Source organism: Haemaphysalis longicornis, unplaced genomic scaffold (assembly GCF_048455015.1).
Source record: "Haemaphysalis longicornis isolate Haplotype H1 unplaced genomic scaffold, Haemaphysalis longicornis Haplotype H1 scaffold_8, whole genome shotgun sequence".
In the NCBI taxonomy this organism is placed as follows: Eukaryota; Metazoa; Arthropoda; class Arachnida; order Ixodida; family Ixodidae; genus Haemaphysalis; species Haemaphysalis longicornis.
The window spans coordinates 165,824,599-165,839,935 of NW_027526445.1; the positions used below are offsets into that span (position 1 = coordinate 165,824,599).

The 15,337-nt window shown below is 48.2% G+C and overlaps 1 protein-coding gene across 1 annotated transcript in view; it reads left to right on the forward strand.

Moving 5' to 3' along the window:
• Positions 1-15,337, forward strand: part of LOC144150034 (sulfotransferase 1B1-like) — a 55,057-nt gene that overhangs the window by 36,830 nt on the left and 2,890 nt on the right. The gene's annotated exons all lie outside the window — the stretch shown is intronic.

Genomic DNA, 15,337 nt, shown 5'->3' on the forward strand with positions numbered 1-15,337 from the left:
TAGGCCTACTGGCTTTTTTCGTAGGCCTAATGGTCTTCGGTACGCGGTAACCTCCGCCCAGCCATACTTCTCTCAGCCATCCTGATGTTACCGTTCGGCCATCCCGACTTATGGCAGATGGATATGTTCCTCCATGGCTGAAATCGCAAACCTACCTCCGTGAGGCGTACATGTAGTGCCTACATACTGGGTGGTTCTCTTCATAACGAATGAGAAACGTACGTGCGGTTGAGTTTGCAATGCTAAAGGATTGAATTGGCTTGTAGCACTACTTTCTGCTTCCGCATGAGCTCTGAATGCGGGGCGGGCCGCCTGTCAAGCAACTGTGCTGCACGAGTATCCGCCTCGCATGCTCGACCACATGACCAACAGGCCGCATAAGGATGATGATCCTTACACGCCTCCCCACTTGCGCCAGGATTGAAAGCTCGTGATGATAAAATTATGACGACTTTATTTTGGCCAAAACTGGGTGAAAGGAGGAAGGGGAAGTGGGAGCCTTCCTGGATTCCTCCCCCTCAGATGGCGGCCTGCAGCCCATGGGCGCGAGCGGCATCTTCGGCCAGTTGGACGACCTTGTTCTGTGTTCCCGGGTCGGAGCGAAGCATGCAGAAGGTCTCCCACTGCTTCGCACTGGTAATGCGTTAGCGTGCTCGTAGAGTTCGTGGCTGCGCATCACATTCCCAGATAATGTGCGATTCCCCGTGTTCATTACCACTGTAGTCATCGTCATTATCGTCACCATCAGCCTCCTTGTGTCCACTGCGGGGCCCCTTCCTTGTTCCTCCAGCCGTCTCCTTCGTACGGTTCCCCAGTCCCCCCTTTGCGTGCGAATTTTCGTTCGCCCCTCCGTTGAGTTAATGAAGTCGCTTTGTTACCCCGGTGGTCCCTCGGTCGTCAGTTCGCATCACATGCCTGGTGAAAGTCCACTTCTCTCTTTTGAAGCGAGCTATGATGTCTTCCACGCTAGTTTGTTATCTGGTACGGAATGCCAATTTCCTTGCATTAAAACACGACATTCATTCGCCATCGAAGCGCCGGGTGAAGCTCCCATTATTGCACCGTAGAATTGATCAAAAGAACGCGAAAATCGTGATCTCGTCATTAAGATGGTGAAGATGATGATGACGACGAAGACGATGATGATGATCATCATAGTGATGTGTGTGCGAACTCGAAAACAAATATTGGAGAGGTCTCGGGATGAGTTAACCTCCCCATTTCCTGGCCACTATCCAAAGTGGCAATGGGTAGTTTGCTCAAGCTGTACCTCGCGTATACGTTCAGGAATCATTTCAATTATCTTGGGACCTTCCCTACCACGCCTCCGAAGTTCAAAAAGAAGTGAAGACGGAGAAATTGATGTTAAATAAGCATCTGTGCATGTCGCCCCGCAACATTTTCTCACGTGTGCATCGGTACCCGCTTTTTGGCCAGTCCCTCACGTGGGTAACTATACCAGTTAAGGAACAACGACAACAGTGTCACACGTGCGTGCGACGTCGTCTTCACCTTTCACGGCTTATAAAAAAGCGCGCTGAGATGCCATTGTTAATCTTCCTGCCTCCGCGTTTTGCGGCCATTCACCAACCACTAAGCGCAGATTTCACGAATTCACAGTTTCGCGCTTACTGAACTGCACACTGCGCTTTTCCGGAAGGGCGGGTGAGAGTCACTGTTGCGACGAGGGCAACGACAACGACATCTGAAGCGCGAGCTATCAGCCAAAGCGGCGCTCCCAACGAACCCGTTTCGTAAGTATTGTGCACAAGCGTAAAGGAAACCGGTGACATGTATGCTTGTATCGTTCGCGCGTGATTTTATAGCTCGCAGTGTCTAGAGCACCATGCGACGGCAGTCTAATTTTTGTCGTTAAACTGGCACACAGCAGAATACTTGCGATAGTGGTGTAGAAAAGGGGCCGTTTGCTGGTTAGTCTAACGGGTACGTTGTGTCCGGAAGACGATGCAGTTGAACATGTTTTCACGGAGTGCTGAGACGCCGTATTCTTTGGGGACGTCTTGCAGAGAACGGTAGGGAAAGACCCATGGCACTCCTGTCACCGTACGGCATGCTATTTCTTCCTGTCGGTAGAAATGATAGTGTGCTGATGATTTGATACATATAATGGGGCATGCATGCAGTTTTGAGGTCAATGATGGCGCTAAGACGTGCTTATTCAAATGCGCTCACAGTGAGCCGATACTTCGCACAGAATTCCACCGCGCTGTACGAAGTATATACAGTATACAAGATCCTAAACTCTAGTGACTATTTGTTTGGAAAGGGTTATGCACCTTGGATGTTTATTTTTAGTCTTTCCGTCAGTCAAAGCTTGGCAGCTGGTTTTTAATTTGTCCTTGACTTCTTTTGCGTTCGCAAAAAATACGTAATAAAGAAAAATAATAGTGGCATGGAGGTTCCGTACTAGCTTCGTAATAAGGACGGTGGTTCGAACCCTGCTCTGGCCTGTTTTTGTTTATTTTTAGTTTCCTGTATAGTTTTGATGAGTGAGATTAGTTTTCAGTGTTTCAAATGATTTCTTTCTATTTGTTAGGCCAGACTGGGTTAGGTTACGTCACGTGAAAAAAGCGAAGCAGCGCTAGATACGGCGTTTCTTTACGAAAAGCCTTCAAGTGCATGGCGCTGTCGGACGGTAATCTATAGTTCATCTCACAAGCTAGCTGCAGCACTGTGGAGGCTACATTGTTATCAATAGTGCGCCCACTGAGGGCGCCTAATCCGCCGTGAAGGGGGTCCTGAAAGGACACTCCCTTCTCCCCTCTCGGCAAGTGGCACCGCATGGCCCCGGTGCCTTTTGTCGCTTCCTTCGCGGTGAGTTGGGCGCCCTGAGGGGGACAACAATGTAGCCTCCACAGTGCTGCAGCTAGCTTGTGAGATGAACTATAGACATGGCGTTTAACGTAGGACCATTGCTTAGTAAAATCAGCAGGACGTGATCAGCTGCACCATTTTGCGGGTACTGTGTTATTTAACGAGCAGTGCACCCTGATGACATACAATAAAGACCCATATTCTAATCCAGTCTTGCCGGGCAAAACATCAAATCTTATTTGTCAATATCCTTTCGGACATTTAGATAAACCACACCTGTTCGTAAATATATAATCGTCAAAGCGCGATCAACGTTTGCGTAAGTCCTTTTGTTTTTCTGTTGTTTCTGTCTCTCTATTTTTCGCCAACAACGGCTCACTTACTTATACCCCAATATTTGCAGCTGAAAGTGGCAAGTATAGCAATTATTGCACGTTTGTTGACAAAAAGCTAACGAATTACTAACGTTTCTATAAACGATTTTGCCTCTTGCCTGACAGGACATATCCGCAAGTATTTGTTTGCCGATTCCATCCTAGACTTGACTTTGAAACGTTACAAACCGTGGACAAAGATGGTGAAAGGTGGCTTGCGTGGCGTTTTATTTAAGACCGAGTACACACATGTCACTGTTTACATGTAAACGCATCCACACACACGTAATCATGTACGCAACCTTTACAGAGGATATTATGACATGCACCGGTCTTTGCCGGACATGTCTGATTTTATATAGTTGCTGATGCGTAGCGCAGCACTTCCTCGAACACTTGACATTGAAATTTCATTTGTTCGCTAATTGGGCTCTTTTGCTTCATGGTCCGCACTGCTTATCATGAACCCCGCAATTTTTTTATAACTGCTATTTTGCCCTGCGCTTTATCTTGCATGAAAACTCCGTTGCAGGGAGCTTATAAAATGTCCTTTGATTTTTGATTGGCTCCGAGTATCTCGTTACTTCGAAGTGTACACCAAGAAGCTTTAAAACACCGACTTACTTGCAGTACTAAACAGCGCGCAAAAGGCGAAGTATTTCCGTAGCGTATACTCGGAGTTAGTGGGACAGGTATATGCCAACACTAAGATTGAAAAGGTAAATCTACTTTGTCGCAGCAGTGAACCAGCTTTTGAGCATACTCATTGAGGGTGGTGTTTCTTCGCCCTCTGTTCTGTTTTATTTCATTTTCAAATTTCCCGCTCCTCACGAAAAATCGCTTTTATTTGACGGGCGAGCTTCGCGCGCGCGGTTCTCTGCAAGCCTGCGTCACCTTTTTCTACGTCACCAGCAAGAGATTTTTCGCATCTGCGTTGCCATGACAACCGGGCGCGGCCGCCTGCGGAGTCGTTTTCAGCGATCATTGCCTGTGGCTGGTAAGCATGTTTTCTTATCGTCTTCTAAATGAAGTTGATGAATGTTTAGTGAAACAGCGCTCTGTGCCCGCACGCTGGCGGAGGTCAAGCCATCCTTTGACGAAAACAAAGAGAATGTTCGATGTCCATCGTACTGGAAAATTTTAGCCCAGTGCTCTAAATATCGCTTCAGCTTCCTTACACCGTAAACCATGGGGCTTCTCCATGTGGCTGTCGCAGGTCAACACAATAACGCCAACATTTGCGCCATTTAAAGCGATCAGCTGTAATAGAGACATAATTTCAATAAAACGACTTCGCCATAAGGGGGTTTACTTTATGTAAAATGTCGATTTAGACGAGTGTTGGATGGAAACCCGTGTTTGTCGAACTTGAGCAAGATTCCAGGTCGGAGCCGCGGTATTGCGCAACCGCTGGCCGGAGAATCCTCGATGAAGACTAGTGTGCCATCTTCTTACTCCCTTTTACCTTCCTTTTTACTCTCTTTTACCCTCCCTTCTTACTCTCCTCTAACTCCCTTTTCAAATTTAGTGTTGTCCACATCACTCGCAGCGTTCGTGACAAGACGCAAAACTTATTTGGCAGACGTGACGCATAATTACCCTTCGCGCGTATGCGATGAAATTGCTCCAAAAGTGATCTAATTCTAAAATACCGATTAGTGGAAAGAGTGTCCCTATATGTATATTCTCCTTCACCATCTTTTTTTCGCTCACCGCCCGAAAATGAACGTATGGGGCTATACCATGCCAAAAAAGCGATCTCAAGTATCTGGTTCGTTCTTAACATTGTGGTCAACATCGTGTGGAAGAAAAATGACGGTGTTCCTACCGTGAGGAACACATACTGCACCCCATTACAGCAAATTGCTATTACAGTCATATAACATATGAACATTGCAGGCGCTATTAGAGCCATCTAATCAAGCCACAACACCTTCTGGTCGTGGCGTGATTACATGGCTCCGAAACAAAATAAGATATAAACGGGCTGGAGGGTCCAAAGCACGAGGGTCAATGTTACCGAATCATTTTGCGAGATCACACGTGCCGCCTGCCAAGGCTAATCGTAATTTATTCCCCGTTCGCTTTGTCTCTTTTCTTCACTATAACTTGTTACTGACCCAGTACTATCACTAGAGTTTTGATACACCTGTAAACGGAAGTAAATGATTAGTTCATTGATAATGTCGATTTTATCACCCGTGAAGGCGCTTGCAAGTGCATTTCGAGTGCCACGCAGAGGAGACGATTGCTCTTCCTTAACCAAATAAATAATATACTAATTATATATGTAGGATGTTCAAAGGAGATAAAAAGCCGTTGGTTAAAGTTCAAAATGAATCCGAAACCCTCCCCATGCACGGTGCGCCTCGTAGCCCATAGGCTTATAGCTTCGGTGGGTTAAAAAATCAAATCCAATTCAATCCAATCCAATCCAGTCCAATCCAGTCCAGTCCAGTCGCGGCGTCGGCGGCTCCGGCGCGCCAGCTGCGCGTCACTGCTCCTCGCGCATGCGCAGCACACGAAACGGCTCAACCTCGGCCAGTGTAGCTCACGCTACAACACCCAACATTTGAATTTTAGTTGAAACAGCCAGAACGGACCAGAAATTATTCATTTCAGACGCATATCATCATCATCATCATCATCATTCGAATAATAATAATAATAATAATATGCGGTGATTCCCTTGATTTCCTCCAAAAGTCTTCTAAAGCCTCTGCCACACTTCTTGCGATGCATGGGAAGAGCTAGGGGCTTTTAGCAAGCTTTTTTTTTTCAACCATATTGAACACCGCGGTGGCTCAGTGGCTAAGGTGTTAGGGTGCTGAGCCTATAAGGACGCGAGTTCCATCCAGGCCGCGGTGGCCGCTTTTCTAATGTATAGGCGAAAAGCGAAAACGCCCGTGTGTTCGAGATTTCGGCGCACGTTAAAGAACCCCAGTAGGTGGAAATTATTCCAGAGAACTCCAGTAAGTCAAACCTCGTTATAGCGAACACTGATATAGCGAAGTATCGGATATAGCGAGCTAAATACGAAGTTTGTTTGGACACGCTTCATTTCAATGATGACAACTATTCTTTTTATAACGAAACCGAAACCTCGAGAGCCGCGCGATATCAGCTGTAACGAAGAAACATTTGGTTTTCGCGAGGCTGAAAACTCGACAGCTAGCATATTAAAAGCAAAATCTAAAAAAAGTAAGAAAAAACAACCATTTTTTAGTAGCTTGAAAAACTGACAAGTAGAAAAGGCCCTCTATTGCGTGGACACTGTGTAAAACTTCATTCCGCTCAGACTGTGAAAAATCACAAGGCGAAGGCCATATCCTCCTTCAAGTGAATAAGAACGCAGGCCTGTTTTGGCGACGAACTTTGTTCTGACGTAATTTCACGATCTCACGTTCTGGTCTGTTTATAGTTTTAAATGTCGCAAAGAGACAGATAAGGATTACCTCGTTTGTAATGGGTTCGGAGCCTGGACCAATGCGTTTTTTATCTAGGATTGTTGCGCGAGCCTGATTGCCGATTTATTAGACCGATTTTTACCTCTACGGTTACAACGAATATCGGATATAACGAACTAATTTACTGTCTCGATACTACTTTGTTTTTACGAGGTTCGACTGTATACGGCGCGACAGCGCGCCTCATAGCCCAGCGCGTAAAACCCCACAATCAATCAATCAATCAATCAATCAATCAATCAATCAATCAATCAATCAATGGAAACTTTCCGGCCGTGCATTCATCTCTTTCACAATCACGTGCGTGGACTGTTTTGTTTAGTGCACGGCCCCAACCCCCTTGCTTTCTTCCTTTTCGTTGCAGACACAATACGTGCGCTGGGGTTTTCTCTGCAAGACGTCACATCACAGCCTTAGCCAACTCCGAGTGCTTCTGTTCCCAGTGACTGCTGTTCTTCGGAGATTTGGCGGCGCATTTTATGGTCGCGTCTTTTATTGATTCCTTTTTGTGTGTTTTTTTTAGTTTAGGAGCACACGAAACTGGCTCTTGGAAAGGTTCTTTTCACTTAGCTTATTCCGATGTTCAGGCGCGTTGTTCTAGCAACGCCCTTCGACTGTTTTCCTAAATAGCGGTCTCGCTATTCTTTCTTGCATGCTTCCTGCACGTCCGTGCGCCCTATCACGAGACTTTCGTAACACTCGAGACGTTTCTCCCCTTCTCTAGAAACTTCTGAAGCATCCATTGAAGCGACCACGACGGGAACGCCCACTGCAGACCGTAAGGCGTACTTCCTTCTGGCATTCAGGTTGTGCATACCGCCCCCGGTATCCCGTAGCGTGCCTAAGGGCCAAAACTGACACTGCATAGTTATCCTTTCTACACTCGGTTACAAGTTAGAGAAGCGACGACGACAAAATACAAAATACAACAATGATACCAGTTTTATCGCAAAAAGTTCGTTTACCGTAATTACCCGATTCTAACGCGCCCCCGATTTTCCAGGCAAAAAACCGAAAAAACTTGCACCTCCATTTGTAACGCGCAGGAACTTTGTGAGCAAGAAAAACGAATGCGAGAGAAACGGGCGATTTACTCCCCGAAGTAATCTCACTCATCTCACTCCTCGTCGCTCTCCGAGAGCTCCTTGTCGCCTTCCGCTGACCGCAATATCTCGTCATTGGTGCCGTCAAGCGCGTTCGCGATGCCACACTTCTGAACGAACGTTCAACCATGTTCGATGGGATCGTGGCTCACGCCTCGCATGCCCATCCCGCGAGCTTCTCCAGAGGCGTACGCTTCAGCCAACCGCTCGTTGTGAACGCGTGGGAGCCGCTCGTAAGCCACGGAAGTGGCGCACCTTCGTTGCCGCTGCTGCCATTGCTGTTATCAAGCACGCAAGTGGAATAATTTGACGATTTGTGTGAACGCCGAAAGAAAAGCCTAGGCGCCTAGATCCGAAAAATTGTTGCTAAAAGCTTTGGCGCCATCTTGAGATGGCGATGGCTATGGGTGGAACGAAATTTCAGCTGTTTCGGCAGTTTCGGTTTCGTATCCGATTCTAACGCGCATGTGATTTTCCGGCCTATTTTTGCGGAAAAAAGGTGCGCGTTAGAATCGGGTAAGTACGGTAATTAAAAAGACTGCTTTGTCTCAATAACAATGATACCAGTTTTATCACAAACTTAAAACAAATAATCGAGAAATTAGAGGAAACTTATCACCCAGTGTCACAAGATAAAGTATAAGAGTACGGCCACTGAGGCACGCAAGTCAGTAACGGCGGCCATTTTGGTGTTTATCAGTGTTGCGAGACAGCCGCTTCTACGGCCTCGCCTCTAAGCAAAACGGCATCTTCGGACACACTTGTGCTGCTGATATGTTAGACGCGTTATCTGTGGTACGCGTTCGGAACGCCGTCAGGGGCGCGCAGCCGCAGAGCAGGGAGGACAAGGTCTACCATAGTTTGCCGACTGAAAACGCACAAGCAACAAAATGGCGGCGCCCATGAACCATCGCAGTGCAAAATGTCGCCTGATGGGAACTGACCAATGATCATGGCGGCGGGACGGAACAACTGAAAAGAGTGCCCATACTTTGTAACCTTAGTAACACCAGAGTCCTTCAATCCTTTACTGGTCACGAAACTTCGGCACTCGTTTCATATAGGGACCGCGCGCGCCACTACAGGCGCCACCGCCGCACGAAGGTCATCCAGCCGCCGCTTTCGTGGCGTATTGGCCTGCTCTTGGCGTGCAAACGCTCGCTGCTTTTGGTATCTGTGCCCCGATTAAGTGTGTTTTTTTTTCGTGGTAGTTAGCAATGAATAGTCAAGTCATCACCTGCCTTCAATTGGGGTTTATTTTTCGTAGTAAATTACCGTAGACTTCGGCCGCGAACGGCAACGGCTTCTGCGTGCTCTGGCACAAGCGCTGCGCCATCGTGTTTTCGGATTTTTAAATCTCTATTTCTTCTTTTCTTAAAGCAAAAGTTGTAATTACCACACATACGGTAGCTGTGTAGTCACGGACTGCTGCGGGCCCATCGATAATACAATAAAAAAAACTGAAAGAAAGCAAGTACGCGTCGTTCAGACTACGCTTAATGAATCCGTTGATTTCTCTGGAATGCGCAGAACACTAACAGAGATAGCCCAATAGTATTGTCGTTTCAATGAGTGGGTACATACTTGAGAACATCTAAAAACGCTGCAGAAACGGGAAGGATCAAAACACGAAGATATATATGTTGCACCATGTGTCTTTCCGCTTCCACGCTTTGCAATCCTTGCAAAAACAGGAAGCGAAAAAAGAACAATAAAACTGATTTTATCACACGCAACAAAAATTCAATTTTACGAAGGGAGACAAAGGAGCGTGGTCCAGCGTACAAACATTTATTTTTTCGCTCTGCGGTGTGGAGCACACACAGGAAACAGAATATTGCCACGTAGCCAAGGACGACGCAAAGCTTTTCTGAACGCAGCGAGCTAGCGAGCTCCTGTTCTACAGAAGGCTAGAATGAAACACAAACGTCGAAGACGCAGTCCGCAGTGTGACGTGCACAGATGAACGTCAATAAAGTGAGTTGCGCGGCGTTTGCTATGCATGCATTACTCTCGGAACGTTATTAATTTGAGATCCATGGAAGTGGGATCGAGAACATTGTCGAAGAAACAAAAAATCAAGTTGGCGACAAGGTGGCACCCTTTTCATATCAAACAGTATTGCCCGACGGGACGTACGACAAAAAGAGCAAACGGGCGCTCCGGTTAAAACGCCAGATAAGAAACCGGAATCGGCCACGCGCGGTTACAAAACAAACAAGACGAACCCTAAGGGATAATTTGCGGAAATATGAAAAGTAAAAGTACAAGGACGTCCCAAAGCATTTTTACACGCGATCCTGAGCGCAAGTTAATGCAAGTTTGCAAACAGGTAATGAAGCACCGCTACAACCTGACTGATAGGACAAAAATCCGGCTTTAAGTTACCGTGATTACCCGATTCTAACGCGCACCTTTTTTTCCGGAAAAATGGGCTGAAAAATTGCATGCGCGTTAGAATCGGATACGAAACCAAACTGCCGAAACAGCGGAAATTTCGTCCCACCCATCGCCATCTCAAGATGGCGCCAAAGCCTTTAGCAACAATTTTTCGAACGCAGGATGCATAGGCGCCTAGGCTTTTCTATCGGCGTTCACACAAATCGTCAAATCGTTCCACTTGCACGCTTGATAACAGAAATGGCAGCAGCGGCTCTCACGCGTTCAAAACGAGCGGTCGACTGAAGCGTGCGCCTCTGGAGAAGCTCGCGGGATGGGCGTGCGAGGCGTGGGCCACGATCCCATCGACCATGGTTGAGCGTTCGTTCAGAAGTGTGGCACCGCGAACGCTCTTGACGGCACTGAGGACGAGATAATGTGGTCAGCGGAAAGCGACGAGGAGTGAGATGAGTGAGATTACTTCGGCAAATAAATCGCCCATTTCTCTCGCATTCGTTTGTCTGGGTTACAAAGTTCCGTGCGCGTTACAATCGGAGGTGCAAGTTTCTTCGTTGTTTTTTGTTTTTGCCAGGAAAATCGGGTGCGCGTTGGAATCGGGGGCGCGTTAGAATCGGGTAAGTACGGTAGCCTTGTACAGTTCTAGGTCCACGATGCTCTCAAAAGGGTACATTGCTTTTTCCATTCTCACACACAGTGCATTTCCACGCACTGTCACAAACTTATAATCGAAGCTGAAATCTCCCGTTTCTTGCCTTGGAATGGCACGCCTCCATTTCTCTCGCAGCTCCCCGTCGCTCGGTCAACAGAACAAGGAAACATTTTCTGTGGTATCGTTGTACAAGGAACGACATCGCGGGACGCAACACATGTTGGGCATCGTCGTTGCACTACTTAAGTCGCATCACAAAAGCGCGAGATGCATGTAACATTTTTTTCCCGCACAAAACAAACACAACTCGCCGCGGCTCCGCCGTTCGAGCCAGCGCAACGCCGCCCGAGGAGTGACCTCAGTGAGAGGGTGGCGCCACCGCGCGGCGACCAAACGCAGCATATGAAGCTCTCCCATTGAGTTACGGAGCAGTTTCGTGACCAGTAAAAGCATTGAAGGACTCTGGTAACACCAATATCACCTTGTGGCGACGCCCCGCCCACTTCCTGGAGAAGTCTGCGTGACGTCACAGAATCTTGTTTGTGTGATTGGCCAACGCTGACTGGAGCCACTTCCAAGAGGTGACCGGTAAAATGCGCAAAGGCTCTTGGTTACATTGTTTTCTCCCGCATAGTGCCGGCACTTCCGGATCGGGAGCTCTCGTGGCCTAAATAACGGTACGCCGTCGGCATTCATCTGTTTCCGCCGGAGAAAAAACGGTCATGCATCGGGAATTCCATAAATAACGACGGCTAATCCTACTAGGGGTTCATCTGACAGGTAAGCACCCTGTGACAAAAAAAAAAAAAAGCCTCCGGCGTACGGGAGGGCAGGAGAGATCTCGAACCGGAGATGGCGGGAGCAAACGACGTACCCGTGAGCCTTTGCGCGAACGCCGATTGACACAGTGACGACTATGCGTTTATAGCTGGCCCATATTACGTCACTCCTGCCAACAGCACATCCCTGTAGAGAGAAATTCCTCTTTTTCAATATTTCTGATTTTTTTTATTTTTTAAAAACATATTTTGTGCCAGCAATGAAGCTGAGACAGTTACCGAAGGCTAGTTCTTTCCAACGGAACAATGTCGTATTTTGTCTTCATGGCTTCTTTAAGTACAACCATGCAAGCTGTCGCCGCGCCTTATCCCCGTAACCAGCGGTTACTCCACTTTCGGCAAGCATTTTGGGAAGCGCAAAACAAAAGCAGGAGCTGTAGCAATCCTAATGTCCTTGCGAGTGTAAATGCTTCAATTCAAACTATCTGAGAAACGCTATGTCCTTCCAGAAGTCGCGAGCGTTGACTACACAGCCTCATTGGTCCGGCGGAGTGGTACACAACATGGTCCTAGCTGCTATCGTTAAACAGAAGCACACACGTGCATGCGCGCGTGCACATACACGCCCGCACACACACGCGGCATTAAGTTTAGGCTAAACTCTTTATAAAGCACCTCATTGTTCCAGTTCATCTTTATTTCCATTCATCACGATTCCAACTGCACATGACGCTGTGCGAGCAGGATATATAATTTAATCGATTTACAGGTCTGAGCAGTTTGCGACAATTTAGTGCTTGTTCCATAATCGCGCCCGTTACTTTCCTCTTCATATGCTTCGACCTGCCTTGCAGCCTCTTTACAACAATCGTATTTTCCCGTGAACTTGCTGCATTTACACATCTCCAGCCAGTGGGCGGGCGATGTAGGAGTGCGCAAAACGAGTTTTTTATCTCGGACAAAATCGGAAACGTATAAAAGCACGGGGCTTGGATATGTGGGACAGTTGCGCAACGACGCTGTACTTGCGTGAACCTGTTACGCCCGTCCGCAGCCGCCCGACTGCGCTTGCTAATCGAACAGGGCGAGTGCTGCCGTGGGTAACAACCGAACGCCACCAGCTCGAAAGCCCGATGTCGCTCAGTAGCCTTTCTGCTACGCGCAGCAACGATGTGCCGTCCGCCCGAGGTCGGCCGCTGCCCGGAAATACCGGGAGGGTCGACGAATGTCGTGTGGCTTGACGAGTACGGGAAGACGTGTCGCCGCTTCCGGCCCGGACAAACGTGCATCACGGGACAGAACGTCTTCCGGGACATGGAGGCGTGTCGGAGAGCCTGCGGTGAGTGAACGCGCTCAAGGCTACAATGTTAAAAAAAAAAGGAATCTGCAATAATTTAGAGATAATTATAACGCGTAGCACCCTTATACGTCACTTGTCTTCATTGTGAGTTTTTTTACATCCTCATTTGGCTATGCGTAACCTTGGGTTTTTTCCATAGAGATAATATACTGACTCCCGCCTGACCTAGTCACCGTGCTCAAATAAAAGCTTTCTCTCTCTCTCTTTCTTTCTTTCTTTCTTTCTCTCTCTCTCTCTCTCTCTCTCTATATATATATATATATATATCCCTCCCTTTCTGGCGGCGATGAAGAGCAGTCAGTTGATTTCACCCAACCGGACCAATCGCTTCCGCTCACTGACTAGCCAGAGTCACTGTTAATTATTGATAGCGACACAGACTGCTCCCATCGCCGCCATGGTGCGACACTAATAAGACCATTGTCTTGATTTTTACCCAACCGGCCAAACCGCTTCCGCTCACCGACTAGCCACATTCATTATTAATAGTTAACACTGACTCTGGCTAGTCAGTGAGCGGAAGCGGTTTGGCCGGTTGGGTAAAAATCAACCACGGCCAGACACGACTCTCCTCCTCCCGCGCTAAAGTCGGTTCCAGCCGTGAATCAACGCAGACTGCTCCCATCGCCGCCATGGTGCGACACTAATAAGACCATTGTCTTGATTTTTACCCAACCGGCCAAACCGCTTCCGCTCACCGACTAGCCACATTCATTATTAATAGTTAACACTGACTCTGGCTAGTCAGTGAGCGGAAGCGGTTTGGCCGGTTGGGTAAAAATCAACCACGGCCAGACACGACTCTCCTCCTCCCGCGCTAAAGTCGGTTCCAGCCGTGAATCAACGCAGACTGCTCCCATCGCCGCCATGGTGCGACACTAATAAGACCATTGTCTTGATTTTTACCCAACCGGCCAAACCGCTTCCGCTCACCGACTAGCCACATTCATTATTAATAGTTAACACTGACTCTGGCTAGTCAGTGAGCGGAAGCGGTTTGGCCGGTTGGGTAAAAATCAACCACGGCCAGACACGACTCTCCTCCTCCCGCGCTAAAGTCGGTTCCAGCCGTGAATCAACGCAGACTGCTCCCATCGCCGCCATGGTTCGACACTAATAAGACCATTGTCTTGATTTTTACCCAACCGGCCAAACCGCTTCCGCTCACCGACTAGCCACATTCATTATTAATAGTTAACACTGACTCTGGCTAGTCAGTGAGCAGAAGCGGTTTGGCCGGTTGGGTAAAAATCAACCACGGCCAGACACGACTCTCCTCCTCCCGCGCTAAAGTCGGTTCCAGCCGTGAATCAACGCAGACTGCTCCCATCGCCGCCATGGTGCGACACTAATAAGACCATTGTCTTGATTTTTACCCAACCGGCCAAACCGCTTCCGCTCACCGACTAGCCACATTCATTATTAATAGTTAACACTGACTCTGGCTAGTCAGTGAGCGGAAGCGGTTTGGCCGGTTGGGTAAAAATCAACCACGGCCAGACACGACTCTCCTCCTCCCGCGCTAAAGTCGGTTCCAGCCGTGAATCAACGCAGACTGCTCCCATCGCCGCCATGGTTCGACACTAATAAAGACCATTGTCTTGATTTTTACCCAACCGGCCAAACCGCTTCCGCTCACCGACTAGCCACATTCATTATTAATAGTTAACACTGACTCTGGCTAGTCAGTGAGCGAAAGCGGTTTGGCCGGTTGGGTAAAAATCAACCACGGCCAGACACGACTCTCCTCCTCCCGCGCTAAAGTCGGTTCCAGCCGTGAATCAACGCAGACTGCTCCCATCGCCGCCATGATGCGACACTAATAAGACCATTGTCTTGATTTTTACCCAACCGGCCAAACCGCTTCCGCTCACCGACTAGCCACATTCATTATTAATAGTTAACACTGACTCTGGCTAGTCAGTGAGCGGAAGCGGTTTGGCCGGTTGGGTAAAAATCAACCACGGCCAGACACGACTCTCCTCCTCCCGCGCTAAAGTCGGTTCCAGCCGTGAATCAACGCAGACTGCTCCCATCGCCGCCATGGTGCGACACTAATAAGACCATTGTCTTGATTTTTACCCAACCGGCCAAACCGCTTCCGCTCGCCGACTAGCCACATTCATTATTAATAGTTAACACTGACTCTGGCTAGTCAGTGAGCGGAAGCGGTTTGGCCGGTTGGGTAAAAATCAACCACGGCCAGACACGACTCTCCTCCTCCCGCGCTAAAGTCGGTTCCAGCCGTGAATCAACGCAGACTGCTCCATCGCCGCCATGATGCGACACTAATTAGACCATTCGCACCGATGACTGCCGTTCGCAACAGAGTCATGTCGGAATGCATCGGAAGCTCGAGCACGGATCGCG